Source organism: Tenrec ecaudatus, chromosome 2 (assembly GCF_050624435.1).
Source record: "Tenrec ecaudatus isolate mTenEca1 chromosome 2, mTenEca1.hap1, whole genome shotgun sequence".
Lineage (NCBI taxonomy): Eukaryota > Metazoa > Chordata > Mammalia > Afrosoricida > Tenrecidae > Tenrec > Tenrec ecaudatus.
The window spans coordinates 86,577,768-86,595,613 of record NC_134531.1 but is presented as its reverse complement, the minus strand read 5'-3'; positions in this window follow the sequence as shown (position 1 = coordinate 86,595,613).

The following is a 17,846-nucleotide window of genomic DNA, read 5'->3' as shown; positions in this document are numbered from 1 at the left end:
ATAATAACCAGAAACTCTCCAAAGTTGTGTTTGTTATAAAATGGGGAATGGCATTCTAAACATTAAGTGGCCCCTGGTCAAGATCTATCAGTACATATGTTATCTGCAAAATGTCTGCAATGACCGCTTCAGGCAACCACCCTGTCTGCTGCTAGTGTCTAAGGCATTTCAGTCCCGTGTAACATTGAGGATAAGCATGGGCATTCTTTTCATTGCCCAAGATGCAGAATGTTTGAGATGAGCAAGAGAAGTCGCTAGAGACCCAATAGCACAGCAGAAGATTTTGGGGTTTTCTCATAAGATTACTTCTTTTTTTAGTGCAAGATGGGGTGGGAGAAGACAAAATAGTTAAAGAATTCTCCTTTGAAAATGAATCATTTGGGGATAAAATGGAGGGTCATCTTGTTTCCTGTGTGCCAAAGAACTTTGAGGGATGAAGTGGGGAGACATGCATTCTAGGTGGTTTGAATGAAGACAGGAAAATTGAATAATTCTCAAATAAGAGCAGATGTAGATTCATTCTATTTTATCATTTGAGTAGGAAATGATTATTCCAGATCATGAAAATTATTGTTGTGATTACCTAATTTGCCAGAGCTATAACAAAACTTAAAATCACACTTCAAACTGAATTTTCGTCCCCAGCACAAAGTGTACTATACTCTTTCAAGAGAACTTTCTAGTTCTCTGTGGAGACCCAAAGAGGTTTTGTGACACCTCAGTAAGACATAAAATTACAAAATTCTACCTTAAAAGTTATTTTAATTTTTAATAAAATCTTGGCAGATGGAGTGAGCACTGTCCTCAACCAGGTTTTAATTTTATCCAAGGTGACCCCAAAGTCTGGTGCTGCCAAGTGGATCCAATGCCTAGCACCCCTATAGGAAGGAGAGAACTGCACCTGGGCTGCCTGGGCTAGCACCTCTAGAGAAGTAGACTGCCTCATCTTCCTACTTCTGGGGACTTTGGACTGCCAGCCTTCTTAGCAGTTCAGAGGGTAACCACAGGTGCCTAGGGATCCCTGTATCCTAGTACAGTGTCCAACATTTTTTTTGAATACTAATAGCTTCCAAAGGAAGCAACTACATGACAATAGGTTTAATAGCTGTCGTCACAAACTAATCTCAGAATTCACTACAGTTAGGATTTGTGCAATGAATTGGTGGTTCTTGTGATTTTCTTTAAGTAGGTGTGCTGTCCAGTGGAAGATAAAAAACAGATGTAAAACTATATTTTAAAATGTTATAAATGTGTTCTCTCTCTCTCTCTCTCTTTCTCTTTCTTTCTTTCTTTCTTTCTTTCTTTCTTTCTTTCTTTCTTTCTCTCTCTGGTGGGGACCATGGACCGAATACTATGTTTAAATAATATCTTTATCTTTTTCCTTTCAGGTAGCTATCACTGCTGAGAAAAGAACTGATCATGTAGTAATGAGAATACAGAGGCAGACAGACACTCTGTGGATCTCAGCTTGTCACTTAATAGCTTTGTGACTAGGTTACATGACTTTGCTGAACTCTGTTTCCTTCAACCTGATCCTGGCAGGCGCTAAGAGCAGTGAGGGAATTAGAAGTATTAGCCTGTGTCTACCAGACAAAGTGTCTACCCGAAGAATTGAAAGACCACTGCTGGTGACTTCAGGTATGTGTTCAATAAATGTTCTCTATATTCTTTTTTATCAGAGTGCTTTTTAAAAGTAAATATTTACTCTCTGTTTCAATATACCTGTAAAATCATACAAAGAATCTGCAGTGCATAGAAAACATATAACATCTACTAAATGTATGATGGCTCAGGGACAACAGGTCTGATATAATTTTCCCTCATGTAAGTTGAAATCAATTTTTTTCCCATTGATGGGCTGGGTGATACAGGGGTCTGGGTACCTTTCTTTTTGTGGATTCTACCACCCTCATTGCATGACTACCAAGAATGCCATAAACCCAGCAGGGTGGAAAAGAGTATGGAAGTTCGTACTGTAAACGTTTTTTGTGCCAATCCTTACAAGGCATGTCACTTTTGCCCACGTTCTGCTGACCGGAACTCTACCTTGTGGCCAGGCAGGATCAGGCATGAAGGAAGAGAAAAAAATGTATTCGATGAACATCCAGTCTTTGCCACATCAAGAAGTTAACGATGTAAAAGCTTAAGATGAACAAAATCTAACAAAGTGTATCATAAATAGACTAATACATTTAAATTTGATATTTATTACTTTCTAAAGGGTTATTACATAGGTTGACAGAAGAGGACATGAACTTATGTTTAATATAAATACATTTTTATGGAAATTGGTGTGTTGAGGAGAGTTTGTAGAACAGGGAGTGCAGAAAAGGTGATTGGTGGTTATAGGTGGGAAAATGATTCTACATTCTATGAAAGAGCCTGAGAGCAAATAGGAAATCAAAAGAGGCCAGGGACGGTGGTGGTCAGAAGAGCAGGAGGAAGATTAAATACGCAGCTATCAATTAGCTTTCATTCCAATTGGTCACTTGAAGCTGTAGCAATCATTTTGGAGCACACAAGATTGACCTACGGTTATTCAATTGTTGGCTAAATTGCAAGTGTTTACTCTATATCCAAAAGAAATTGCAAATACAAAATATAACCATATCAAAAGTATGCACATAAAGTGAGTCTCACACAGGAACTTTGTAGCCCTTATCATTTACTCCACTTAGCTCTCTAAATGGTGCATATAAAAGTATTATAAACTTGTTTAACTACCTCTTTAAAATAGTTGTTTATAAGGAAAAGAAAGAAAACAACAGAAATTTCATAAAGATAGACAACTCAATTTGGGGAGGGGGGTGGGAAGCACCTGAAAGTTTAAAATAGTCATCCAAAAATGACCCCTGGAGGCTGTGTACCTGAACAAAAATTGAGTTGCTTTGTTACCAAGATATGTGCCATGAACTCTGAATTTATTATGATAACCGAGTTACTGAAAAGTGAAAGTTTTCTTGTAGAATTGGCTTTTATATTCTTTCCTTATTTCTTGTAAAATTAAAATTGCCAAAATAAAATTTCTGTACTTTTGTTACATGACAATTTGGACAATATTTATTTTAACCATGCAAGTGGCTTCTATTTAGAACATTTTAGAGACATTCTGTTTACAAGGTTGGTCTGTGAGTCTGAACCTATGCAAAGTCACTATCCAGGTTTGTACTCTTGACTGTATTGCTTAGCCTCGCTAAGCCTATTTTGATCATTTATAAAATGGGATCATATGTACATCTAAGGGTTATTTTCAAGATTAAATGAAAAGTGATATGTAAGTAAGGTCTTTGGTAAAACACCTGGCACACAGCAAATTTCTAACAAAGGATAAAAATATCAGAGTTATAGATTTTATTTGACTTATGTATAAAGGTATTATTAATTTAATATACACAATCCACATGTAATAAAATGTTCTATTATTGCTGCTTTTACTGGATCTACAATGATAGAAGTTTATACATTCCAAGGTTTAAATTTTTTTTCATCCCTCTCTTTTTTCACCTTGTATTCCCCCTAGACATTCTTGTTTCAAACAAATTCTTGGGAGGAGCCAGTACATAATGCAGGTGAAGCCGAGGGGCTGTATCTGTTGGGGAGAAGTGGGGCCCAGAATTGTCACTCCCTCTCCACCTTCACTTTCTCATTAACCATCTTTAATAGGGGCCCCAAGGAAATCCCAATGACTCCACAGAGAAATTTAATAACCTACTTCAGGTTCCCTGATTTTCTGTTGAAGAAACTGGACCTGTTTCGTTTTTTCCTGGTCATTAAGGTGGAGAAGCAGAGCGAAGCAGGATTCAATGGTTGCTGTGCTACGTAGAGTCACCTGCTTGACCCTCCCACATAAAATACCCTTGGAATGGGAGACATCTGAGAAGTTCATGTAACTACCCCAAAATGCCCCCCGGAAGCTATATATTTGAACAAGAGAACACGCAAAGCTTGCACCTCAATACCACCAGGAAGTTCTAGAAACTTTTATATTTATTGGATTGCTTTTATTTGCATCAATCCCCGGATTGGACTTGTTTCTGATAGGCATAAGGGTTGAGCAGAGTCTAAAGAAGATTCTGGCAGTAAGGTAAAGAACAGTTAGTGAACGAGTACTTGTTGGGAACGTTAAATGAAATAGTTTAAGCTCTTTCTTGAAGAGAATGCGTGTTTGCATATAAGAGAAGAGAAGGAGCAGGTGTTAGAGAGCACCTGGAGAAGGACATGAGATTTGCATAGTGGGGGTGGGGGCAGCTAAAGTGAGGCAGGCCCTCAACAGGATGGACGACCCAGTGGCTGCAGCAATGGGCTCAACATAAGAACTGAAGGATGGTGAAGAACTAGGCAATGTTTCATTCTGTGGCACATACTGTCGCTATAAGTTACAATTCAATCCTAGCAATAAAGACAAAAACTATTTAAAAGAACAAATAAATCTCTCTTGAAAGAAGTATAGCTAGCATGCTTCTTAGAGGCAAGGGTAGTGAGAGGCCAGTCCGTGGAGAAGGACATCATGCTTGGTAAAATAGAAGGGCAATGAAAAAGAGGAAGGGCCTCAGTGAGATGGATTGACACAGTGGCTGCAACAATGGGATCAAACATAAGAACAATTGTGAGGATGTGCAGGAGCAGGCGGTACTTCAGTCTGTTGTGCAGTCGCTGTGAGTTTGAACCAACTGGACAACACCTAGCAACAAAAACAACAAGAATGGTCATAAGATAAAAATCTGGAAACTAAAAATTGCTCAAGTTACTTTTATAATGAAAATAAATAGAAAGTAGGATAGAATAAAATACTGTGTCTTTTCAGATGGGTACATCAAGGTCACGTGGAGCGTCATGGCTGAAGCACAGTAACTTACAAAGGTAGAGACAGAGACCAGTTACAAAAGCATGCGAGAAACAGGTGGAAATGCTTAACGCTCGAATCAGAAAATTTAAGACTGATAAAGGAAAACCAAGACAGCCAATTAGTTTGAATAGAAGCCCAGATTTCTTGGCATACTGTTGTGTTCTCATTTTTCTATTTTGATCTGCATGCCTGTTTTATACTCACAGAAGGAACAGAATTGGGAATAAAATGTGCCTGGGAAATTAGCACGATCTCTGCGGGCGCTTGGGGCCCAGCAACTCCCAGTTGCTGTTCTGCCTGTGCCACGTCTGTTATTTTCAGAGACATTGTACCCTGCATAAAAGGCTTCCAGTAGTGATTGTCTTCACGAAGTGAATCTCAGTAACACCTAATACTTGGAATTATCTCTTTTAACTGAGATCAGGAGTTCCAAAACCAACAGAATCTATGTAGAACTTGGGGCGAACTTGACATAGTTGAATGGGAGAGCAGGAGGATGTTGAGCCCATTCAGAGAGCAATGCAGAGATGGGCAAAAATGGAGATAGAATCCAAAAATTCAAGGTGTTTCCTACGTCATTTTTTCCCCAAAGAGCGGTTTATAATCAGAACTTAAAATGTTGCAAGCTTAAAATATGGATTTCAAGAAAATTTTTTATCTAAATTCACAGATGACAGAAAATATCAGAGTCTTAGGGTGTATTTCTAACCTTTTGAGTTTCATAAGATTAAAGATCGCCATCATATGACACGTTCGTTTATGCTCCTAGAACAGACAGAAAAGTGGTTTAGCTGGACCATGACTCAGACCCACAAGACTAATTCTTGTGCTTTTAAGCAAAATCCTCTATCTCTTTGAAAAGACCTCTTTTAAATTGCAGATGAAGCTGGTCTGGGGCAAGGTGTCCCTGAAGAGAAAGTAGGGAAAGTGCCCGTGTCAGTGCTCTCTTACTGTGTGCACAGGATAAATCGAGTGCAGATTCAACTAATCTAAAGTTCAACATCTGTTTCATTCAAAATGGAACATTTGAAATTCAATGCGAAGAACCTTCAAGCGTGGCTTTTATTCTGAACAATTAATTGCAGTCATCAGCTCCTGATATTTTTAGTCTACAAAGCCCCTTAGCTAGCCCCAATGAAAGTCCCATGAAGTAGCATTGAAATTCCATGAATTTTTATAGACTTCAGTGTTTTAAAAAGGAGCCATTGTATTTCATTTGACAATTTTCTGAATTTAGTAGTATTAAATATCTGTAATATTGAATATCATGGGTAAGAGCCTGTCCTTTGGAGCCAAACAGAATTGGGTTAGACTTTCCACTAGTGGATGACTTTGGAAAAAGTTAGTTAGCCTCTAAATTTCAGATTCTCTTTTGGTCCAGTGGGGATAATACTAACACCTACCACTCAGAATGACCTTAAGGACATGATGCTTGGTGGTCATTTAAGTGAGCTTTAATTGTCAAAGCCCAAACCAAACCCACTGCCTCACAATCAACTCCAATGCACAGCAGTGCTCCCTCTAGGACAGAGTACCACTGCTTCTTAGGATCCCAGAGACAGTAAGTCATCTTTCTGGAGCAGTTTCGCTTTCCACCCCACCCACCGTGCAGTGGCAGATGGGTTTGACCTGCCAACCTTGTGATGAGCAGTCCAATGCCGAGTCACAGCACCCGCAGTGCTCCTTGGCAAACCATAAATAGGTCGAAAAATATTAATTATGATTTATAGTAATCCTAAAAGTAAAAACTTTATTCACTACTGAACTTTTGATTGTGTTTATAAAACACAAACTCTTGGGTTAGACACACATTTAAAAATGTTTCCAAACATGCAGCTATCTGACTCAGGGAAAATAAAACACTTTTTACTTGTTATCTGGAAATTTTGGCACCTCACCACTCACCACAATGCCAATATGAAGTATGTCCGTCCTCATCCTTACTGAAGGGCCCTGGTGTCCTCCTGCTTACTGCTGGGCCCCGCTCCGAGCGCTCGGCAGTGGGAAAGCACCAGCAGCTTCCCGTGGGCGCGACACTGGGAAGCCCCTGGTGGGTCACTATGTGTCAGCATTCACTCAATGGCCCCGACGGCAGCCCTTATGGACTCATCTTTCTGTGCCCGCTATTTCACTGACTGTTTTCTGGCCCGCAGTCGGTCTCACGCCCAAAAGGTTCTAGAATGTTTACATCAGAAGGGAAGAGTTTCTCTTGCTTTCATAACAGACGAAACAAAGCCAAAGGAAGTAAGTAGTTTGCATAAGTTCAACCGAGAGCCAGACTTTGCTTCTCAACCCTTCTATCTCGTCATAACAAAACTGAGAGCGTTCAGCAGCTCTGCGTGTTAACGTTCCTGGGCCAACTTAGTAACTGTTTTCTAGGAATCAAGGAATCCCATACAAGCTTTCACTTCTCTGCACACGGTAATTTAACAAGGTGCTAAAATATTTACCCCATTTACAGAGGTTTAAGATATTGAGGCTGCTACCGCTGAAGTCTGTTATAAAAAGAAGAATAGATTTCACAAATAGCATTTTGGCAAGTCAATGCTAAATCTGTTCCAGAGAGTTTCCACGAAGCATCTTCTTTCAAATGTCAGCGAAAACATTTTCTCTTTCTTTGCGTGCTTGGGTGCGTTGTTGTCAGGTGCCATCCATGAGCTCCAACTCACAGCGACTGTGCAAGAGAACAAACCAAATCGCACCGCCTGCTTCCGGGCTGCTCACACGACTGAGTTTCTGTTTCCGCCCAGGATTGTAGTCACACCGTTCATCTGACTCAGGGAAGGTCCGCCTCTTTAGCATTGACCTTCTACTTTATCAAAGACGATGTGCCTTGCCAGGAAGAGGTTTCCTCTGATAGCATGGCCATCGCTCGTGAGTGAAGCGTCCCCATCGTCCCTTCTAAGGAGGATTCCGTCACTCCAATCATTATTTCTTCGTCAGTCTTCCTTATTGATTACCCGCCTTTCACGTGCGTAATGTGAGTGAAAGTACCATGGCTTGGAAAACCAGTTTCCACCACCCCGAGACCAGGAGAGCCAGATGGTGTTCAGAAAGAGACCACATTAGAAAGCCCTGGATAGAGTAGGAGAAAAAGACAGCACAAAATTAAAAACCATAGAAGAGACGCCTGGTCAGAGAGATACCAGTAGATAGAGACCTTTTAGGTCTGGATTATGGTCCTTAGTCACCTTGTAGGTCCAGAACTAAATTCATCCCTGTGACTCAATTTCCGGCCAAACAATATACAGGTCTATAAGAAGCCCTGGCGGCAATGGCAACCCTGGCATGATGTCTGTGTTCACAGGGAATGAGCTAATGATCTTCCCTAGTATAGCATCTACTGTAGCACCAGCTTTAGCTTAGCACGGACTTCAGATCTTGGAAGAATTTTCAGAAACTTTAGAGATATGCAATTCGGTTATTCCAGATACTCTATAGGATCCTATATGCATCTGGGGGAAATGGTGGTGATCAGATCCCAAGGTTGTAAGCATAGAAGCCCTGTGGTGTAGTGGTTATAAGCTGGGCTCCGTTCCACAGGGTTGGCAGTTTGAAACCACCAGCAGCTCCACGTAAGGAAAACCGAGCTTTCTCTTCCAGTCAGCAGTTACAGTTTAGGGAGCGCACAGGGCGTTGCTATGAGTCAGCACTGACTTGACTGCAGTGTCTTTGGCTTGGTAAGGTTCTAAGTAAGCTTCACCCCGAGGACATAGATTAAAGTTCCTGTGCATGATGATCACATGAAGCATGTCATTTCCTGGGAAGAGTTGCATGGAATTATGCTAAGCAAACTCAGCCAATGACAAAAAGACAAAGATGACGTGAGGCCCCTGGGGTAAGTGTAATCAGTACAGCATAGAAGAAAGGCCACTTATCTCGCACTGTACAGTTTGAGGTCCAGGCAGCCGGGTGGAGGTCAGACCAAACCCGAGTAGGTACATGTTAATCCAACACAAATAAGGGCAAAGAGGGAAGAGGGACAGAGAAAAGGAGGTGGGGAGGGCGGTGGTGGCATGAGGGGAGCAGGGCAGTGATCCCCGCCCCTCCAGGGGAGAGTATGGGTTATGTCTCCACAGACTTGGAAACGTGCGTACAGACCCCATCACAGTGCACTAAACCGTGAAGGCAATGTAACCCACACAGAGCAATGCATGAACAGAGTGGGCTCCAGGGCCGGCCCCAACCAGAGCCAAGCTGGCCCCCTCCCTAGACGTCTGTGTGATAGAGAACAGCACTGAACCTACGGGGGGGGGGGGGCATAGAGCAGCATACCACACCCACACAAATGCAAACCAAGAAGGAAAAAGAGAAAGGGTCGGTCTAGACCCTAAACTGGCACACCAAGCCTGGAAGACGACATCCTTTCAAGGAGCTGCAAAGCCCAGAGAGGACTGCAGGCTGACAACAGCTCCAGCCATGTTGTCCCCTCACTGGAGCACACCACGACAGCGGACAGTACTGAGGACTCACAGTGCAGAGTTGATCCAGCCTGAACCCTCCCACAGTGAGGTGAACCAAGAAGGGAACATAACAAATTAGCAATGGGGGCAAAGTCAGGCCATAAAGCCCCCAAAGGGATCCCCGGATAGTTTCCCCCCAGGACCAGTGAGGAAACAGTCATAAAGGTCAGTGGACAGACCTGGAATTATGTATGTTTTTTCTCTTTTTCTTTTTTTACCCCAATTTTTCTGATTTTGTTGTTGTTGCTGTTGGTCTATGTTATTGTTTTTTTTACCTACTCATATAAGATAGGCATGGGAAGCAAGCTCAAGGAGAAACCAACAGACTGATGGTCCCAGAGGGACTTGTGGGGAGAAGGAGGCAGGGGAAGGGAGTGGTGAACAAACAACTCTATAGACAGGGGAACAGCTAGGGAATTAAAATCAACAACAAGGAGGACACGGAGATCCTGGAGGTGTTGGAGCAACAGCAATCTAGCTGAGAGTAAGTGCTAAGAGGCAGAAGTAGGGTGAGAGCGATGGTGGAGCAGGAGGAAGGTCAAAGGAAACAGATGAATAATCTAGAATCTAGGACACAAAGCTATGGATAGAGGTTTAAGCATAGGTGTGGACACATGCAAATACATTAATTTATAAAAATAGAGGTGTTGGCCAATGTACACATATTTATATGGCATTACACTGAGGTAGTGAGTGGACTTCAGGTCTCTGCTCATGCCCTCCTTCAATACAAGAACATTTTGTTTTAACAAACTGGCATTCTGTGATGCTCACCCTCCTGGCAAGATTGCCGAAGACCAAATAGGTGCACAAGCAAAGGTGGTGAAGAAAGCAGATGGTGCCTGGCTAGCATATGGGGTCTTAAAGTCTTGAATTTAAACAAGCAACCATTTAGCAGAGAAGTAACAAGCTCACATGGAAGAAGCATACCAACCTTTGCAATCGTGAGGTGCCATTGGGACTGGGTAACAGGCATCAGAAGACCCATAACAAACAAGCAAGCAAGCAAAAAAGCAAACAAACAAACAAAAACATTGTTGAGAATGAGGGGGTCTGAGCAGAGACCCAAAGCCCACCTGTAGACAGTGGGACATTCCCACCACAGAGGGGTCCCAGGGAAGGGATGAGTCAACCAGGGTGCAGTAAAGCATCAATGAAACACACCATATTCCTCTGGTTCCTTGAGGCTTCCTCATCCCCCACTACCATGACCCTGGTGCTACTCTCACTTTGGACTAGACTAGAGCATGTACACAGGTACATCTAAGAGATAAGAGCTCATGACACACAAGGAATCCAGGCACAAGAATGGGAATAGCGATACCAGAATGGGAAGAGGAAGGGAAGCGGGGAGGAAGGAGAACTTAATGCAATGATCGCCACATAACCACCACCTCCCTTCCAGGGGGACGAACAACAACAGAAACCATAGGGAAAGGGAGACAGTGATCAGTGTAAGATATGAAAATAATAATGATTTATAATTTATCAAGGGGTCATGAGGGTGGTGAGAGGAGAGAAGCTGATTTCAAGGGCTCAATAGAAAGTAAATGTCTAGAAAAGAATGATGGCAACATATGTACAAACATGCCTGATACAATGGATATATGGATAGTTAGGGGTTTTAAGAGCCCCCAATAAAATGTGCAGATAATCAAAATATAGTAGCAAAATAGAAACATCAATGCCATCTCAGAGAGTCTTCACAATGATTAGAGTAGAATTGTTAGGTAGATAGACCTAGTAAAGGGCCTGGACCAGGTCATGTCTCAGCTGTGAAATGTATCAGCAGCACCGGAATCTTTGTGGCCTTTTCCAGGAAGGAAAATGACCTTGAAGAACAATACTTAGGAAATGTTTAAGGAACAGACGCAGAGTTTGGCTTTGTGGAATCAGGTAGCTTCTATAAAGCAATGTTTATAAATTCATATCCAGAAGTTATTTTTCAAATCTCTCTCTCTACCTATCTATATACCTACATACATATTTTAGCTAGAGAATTATTTTGATGTAACCAAAACATATACAGTAAAAATTTTATTTCTAACCATATACAGTAAAAATTTTCTTTCTAATTTAACTCACTGTTGTCTAGTCCAATCTGGCTCATAAGTGACTCTAATAAGTGCACGTTTAGTTGAGAAGAAGTAAAATGCTTTTTAAAATGATGCTTTAAGATACGAAAATAAGCACAATATATAAATTATCAAGGGTTCACGAGGGTGAGAGAGTGGGTGGGTGGGGAAGAAGAGCGGATACCAAGGGCTCAAGTAGAAATAAAATGTTTTGGAAATAATGATGTCAACATATGTACAAATATGCTTGATACAATTGATGCATGGACTATTATAAGAGCTGTAAAATCCCCCAGTAAAATAATTTTAAAAACATGTTATACTAAATCTTAAAAATATAACCGGCTAAAACCCCAAATGGTGTGGGGAAAAGTCCTGTTGTGTAAGTCTGTGGATGACACTGTCATTAGCCATGCAGCTGATGGCTCGATCAGTCAGGGGCTCACCTGAAAACTGCCGACTGCCTGGAATTGAGCCAAAGGTTGCCCTTGGGGCTGAGATAAGCCAGTTAATCTTCTGACTGAAACAGCTAGTCTAGGCGTTGAACTGCTCGGTCACAGTCCTTCTCGGGGATGTTATGGATCGACTCCATTCTAATTGTGCCCACCGTGTGGTCCTAGAATTGGGGGCAAGAGGATTGCATCGTGGTTATGATTTGACTAATCAGCTGCTGAGAGAAGATTACATTAGGTGGAATGTTGAGCTTCCATGAATTATTTTAGATCTGTTCCCAATCACCAATCGGGAGCACACAGCTGCATAAGCGGTCTAGCTTCTTTCATTCCTGCGTGCGGGCGCCGTAGGAATCCCTAAGCGGGCATTAGACTGTGCTCTGATCCTCTGAGGGGTTCTTCTGGCTGTGAGGATCCTTCAAAGTTGTTGAGAGGGTCCTTTGGGACTCTGTGTGCTGATGACTCCGAATTGGAAGCCACACACAACATACAAAGAAGACCTTCTAAAGAGCCAGGATGAAATTTAGGGAGTTATTGGACACAGAATATAAACTTGAAACATAAATTCCATCATTACTTGACACTTTAATGTAAGAAATACGGAGACAGAGAAAGCGGCAAAATGAGTGCTTCGGAGCCTCAGAAATCTTAGCAAGCACCGGCACCAAAAAGAGAATTACAGACTCCAATCTACAACTGGAGTGTAACACACTGATTTGGTCTGTCTTGACACTGGGCCATCTTTAACCTAATATTGCACCCCCCTACTTCCTTCAAGATATTTTGGGCTCAAAGGATGAACAAACCAGGCCCTTTCTTTACAGCATCACACTCCAGTGATGCTTATCAAATAAGGAAATAGTATTTCAAAACAAAACCAAAAGATGGGTAGTCATTACATCACTAGAGATTGAGATTGCAAATGGAGTGATAGGAAGATTCAAGACCACTTCAGAAATCTGTCTTCTTTCATTTTCCCATTCTACACATTCTTATTAATTTCATCTACACTCACGGCTACCTATGTTCTATGGACACGATTTTTTTCTCTAGCCCTAATTTTATCCATGTTCCACTAGCCAAGTTCTACGGACTCCATCAAAGCAGCACGTGCAGGAACTTTGAATGGAGCCCACTGCCCTATGCTCCTGCCACCTTCTTCCAATGGGACACACGCTGGTTGCTTGCTCCATCATCCTTCCAGCCACCACCAACCTGAATTATTACACCTATTTGAAATTCCCTCATCTCCCCTAACTTCCTATCAAACTGGCATCTAAAGTTAGTCAACTCTACCTCCTCTTGACTCCCTTTTCAGTTGTAGGCTATGCTCTCTGTGCAACAGTTTCTGAAATGGAGTTTGTCCACCGTCCAGTTACTAGGGAGTGCCCTAGGGGTCCAAAGAAGCAGGAATGGGTAGGGGAAAGCCAAGCTGCATCACATGGTCCAGAATGACTTCCAAACGAGGAAAGGAAAAACATCTTTTATCCCAAACTAAAGCCCAAATGTGGCAATATGGTTTTATGTCCAGGACTAGGTCATAACTCGAAGACTGCGTTTCGAATGATGCAGAGCTGAGGATGTGCGGCCTGCAGGGAGCAGGGGACAAGTCTCCCTCAGTGGGCACCACATGCCATTGGTGACCTCACGAAGCACACAGGGTGCGCGCTGTCAGACAGAGCGGGAGCGTGTGTGAAGGGGCAGGGAGGAGGGAAGGAAGAAGAACAGGAGGAGAAAATGACTCCCTGGACCATCTTTGGCATTTGCATAGCAGGCTGCTGACATTTGTCTTCTTGGATAGAAATGATTCTTATTGATACCTGTAATGACTTTGTAATGCCCGGTATATGTCTGGCTGAGGGAGGCTTCAAGAGAGTTTCCCTCATAAGGGTTAGTGGGTAAAAGGGACGCAGGGGACATTTTGACCTTTTATAGCCCCTCCCCCACGCTCTCCACATTGTGCTGTCAAATGCTAGCTGAGGTACTGCCGTGCAGGGGGTTGCCAGATGTGGTTAAAGTCACAAATCAGTTGGCTTTGAGTTCATCAAGAGGTAGAATATTTAAAAGGGAAAAACACATAGCTGGAAGTCCCTTAAAGAAGGACAAGCTTCTCCCTTAGGTGCACAGAGCCAGGAAGCAGAGGCGGGAGGAAAACTTTAGCTCGTCCTACATTTACCTTGCAGACACCAAGCAACGACTGACCCTCTGATGGCTGTCCGCCACCTACCCCCTCTTCCTTTAATTTCTCTGACTCCAGGGTCAAGGGTCCAGCCCCATGGAGCAGGGCTCCCTGGCTTCTTCAGGAGGCCTCTACCATCATCAGAGGCAACAGGAACAGACACAGGCTTTAGTCTATGCTTGTGGGACTTAGACTGCCTGTGACTTCTCTTCTGCTTTACTGTCTGTGGATCTTATATGCACTTAGGTGTATATATGCACAAGTATGTGTACATATACATATGGAGGTGCATGTATGCATATATGTGAGTGGGGGCATGTATACTGGCTATACTTAAGTGATTGGATCCTGACAGAAAAAAATGCCTTATTTTCATTTAATTTTGTATATTGCTTTTCAATTTATTAAGTACCTCTGCACACTTTATTATGTTATATATCATATGAGAAAAAACTGGAGCCCAGAAAGAGGACCCGATCTAGCAAATGCTACATAGTCAGTAGGCCACCCAGTCAGGGCTTGACTGAAAGTTCACGCTTTCTAGCCTGGTAGCTTTGCAAATATGGATGATCAGTTGTCCTGGTGGGAAGAAAAATAAGGATTGTAAAAAAAAAAAAGGATGTTTGGGGTTGGGTGGAGAAGGAAACACAAAGCAATTAAGGTGCAATAGTAAGATTCTTTTCATACCCTACAAACGAAGTGGAATTCCTCTTTAGCGGATTAAAGTTTGTGAACTCAAACAAACAAACAAACAAACAAACCAAACGTCACAATAACGTGGCAAAGGGTTTCACTATTTCAAAAGCACCCGTGAATAATTCCCTTAAAATGCTTGATGACAAAAGTTCATTAAACAATGTCAGCATTGGGCTTGTGTCCTTTTAAAATCTATCCACATGTGACCAAATTAACAGTATTAACTAGAATTCTTAGGTAGGAATCCTAGGTGAGAGTGAATTCATATTAAAGGGGAAAGAGCTAGAAAGAGAAAGATGAGAATATTTGCCCAATCCAAAGAATATATTCAATATCAATGAATTTTGTACCTGTGGAAATTATTGAATCGGTATATATTGATATATTCTCAACACTAACACAAAATAATTTTTAAAAATTCCCAGTTGTGGGAATGAAGTGGGTATATAAAGATCAAAAAATATCTTTAAAAAGTAACATATGTAAAATAAACTAAGGCAATATGATTAGGCGTTAGACTAAGCTGAGCATGTACTGCTCAGAAATATTCTAACCGAAATTGATCCACAGTAAACAAACACATTAATCCACAGTAAACAAACACACGCCCCAGACCTGCCACTGAAGAAATGCTTAATTAGCTTGATCGAGGAGAGTAAGTTTTGAAAAGTGCACTATAAAGTAGGTATTGGGCAACTCTGCGGCAAAGATCTCTTTAAAGTATTAAAAAGCAAACATGCCACTGTGAGGAGTAAGCTGCATCTGACCTGCGTCATGGTACTTTCATTCACTTCGTACCCGTGTGAGCCCTGAACACTGAATATGAAAGGCCACAGAGTAAATGGTGCATTGGAATGATGGAATCGGCAGAGGATACTGAATGTACTACAGACTACTGGAAAAGTGAGCCAATCCGGCTTGGAAAACGTACAGTCAGCCTGCTCCACTAGAAGTGAGGACAGTGAAACTTCACCTCATGTACTTAGGACATGTCACCAGGAAGGATTCATCCTTGGAGAATAACATCATACTTAGAGGATCAGTGAAAAGGGGAAGACTCTCAAAGACATGGAGTGAGACAGTGGCGGCAACAATGAGCTCAAACATTACGTGATCGCAAGGCCAGGACAGGACAAAGTCGTGCTTTATTCTGTGGTACACAGGCTCACTATAAGTCAGATCAGACTTAACGATGATGTACACACACATACACATGAGCAATGATGGGGACTGGTTCCAAGGGAAAGGGGAACATTTTGAAAATTAGAACACTTTTTAAATTGAAGAGGAAGAAGGATGGAAAGAGGTGCATGCCATCAAACATCAGTGGTTCCTTGTTCATGCTTTGCCTCCCCCCTCTCTTTTCCTTCCGTTGCACACACAAAGAAGACCACATTCACGGCTCTTTACACACACCACTTATTGGGTTGCTTGTCTAGAGAAACAAAACCAGTGACACTCCTCTGTGTAAAAGAAATAACTTTCCATCGATAAGTAATTTTAGATCAAGAAGACACCTCCACTCAGCCCAGTTCATGGGTCTGATGCTAGCCTGGACACTCTTTAGACCCATGTAGCTGAAGGCCAATGCCGCTGAAATGTGCTGTGGGAAGCAGAGAGGCCACAGGTCAGTGGGTGCAGAGTCTCCTGGATCCACACTTGGTGGGAACATGGCAGGGCGCTGACTGCCCTCCAGGTCTGTGACCCATACGGGGCTGCCCCTGGAGGCAGCCATCGAGGCCCAGGGAGGAGGAAGAAGGTGCAGGGCAAAAGGGAGGAGAAGTGGCAGAGTCTCTGTCATACAAAGGCCCCACCCCCAAAGAGGCACTTCATCTGTGACCTGATGGAGAAGTTGGCCTCGACCCTGACACATTCACCTGGGACAAACTGATACCATCTAACTGCCACTCCAGTTTACTCCTTTTTACCCTTCTGGAAATAGACCCCTGTTTATTTTTCTTGGGAATTGCTTGTTTTCTCATTCCAATCAATTTTAGCGAGGCCTGCTAGTTACAAACAATTTTCTGGCCCATGGTGGTTGGGTGGTGTGCGACAGCGTCTTGGTTCTCGACAGGAACAACACCGGTGCATCACGTATAAAAATATAAAGGAGAGACTTACTTAAAGAAAATGACTCACACAGCTGAGGGATTTTCCAGGAGCCGGTTGAAGAGTTCTGCTAGCCCATGTGATTGCAGGGGCTAGGAATTAGCTGGATATCTTTTCTTCAAGTGGGGAAGCTATGGGAGAGAAGAATTGAGGGTGGTCCACAGCCCCATCTTCCAGAGTGGGGGACAAAGACCGGCAGCCATTATTGTCGCTGCCAGGTGCCATCCAATAGGTCCTGCTCATAGCCATCTCATGTACACCAGAACAAAACACTCCCCAGCCCGGCACTAGCCTCACCGTGGTTCCTCTGGTGGAGCACATTGTTGCAGCCTCTGTGCCAGGTCATCTGGTCAGGGCCCTTCTTTTTTCACCGCTCCTTCACTATCCTCTGCTCTACCAAGCATGCTGTCCTTCTGCAGAGACTAGTCTCTCCTGACAACATGGCCTAAACAAGTCAGCACCAGCAGGGAATTAAGCTAAACTGTAGGGGCTAAGTAGGGACCAGGGACAGCAAAGAAAGAATATGGATACTCTTAGTAGGTAGTTTTAGCTCTTCCTGAGAGCCTGACCTACCGTGAGGCAGCTAATTTTTGGACTGCTGTAAATTGCATTTCATAGAGCAACCAAAGAGATCTGAAGAATGGAGAAGGAGGACGCTCTGGTCTCTTTATTCTTGCCTTCCGAGTTATGCAGTTGGATCCTAGTTAGGAGTGTCCATGAACTGAGACGGGCTGGGCTGGGCTTGCTTCTCTGAGGAGCACAGAGATTCGTGCGGAATGGGGGGACTCTTCTTCCAAATGGGGGATCACAGGAACTGGAAGTGAAAACTAATGTGCACTTATGATAAGGTTTCAAAAGCCTTTTCTTTAGAAAGAAGAGCAAAAAATTCAGGACGAAGTCATGAAAGCATTTTTACTTATTTATTTATTTAAAATTTAAAAAGCCTCCTATGACTTTGCACTTGTCGGATTTGGGTTAATTTGAATTGGTAAGCTCTCTCAGAGGGCATCTGTAGCATTTAGAAAA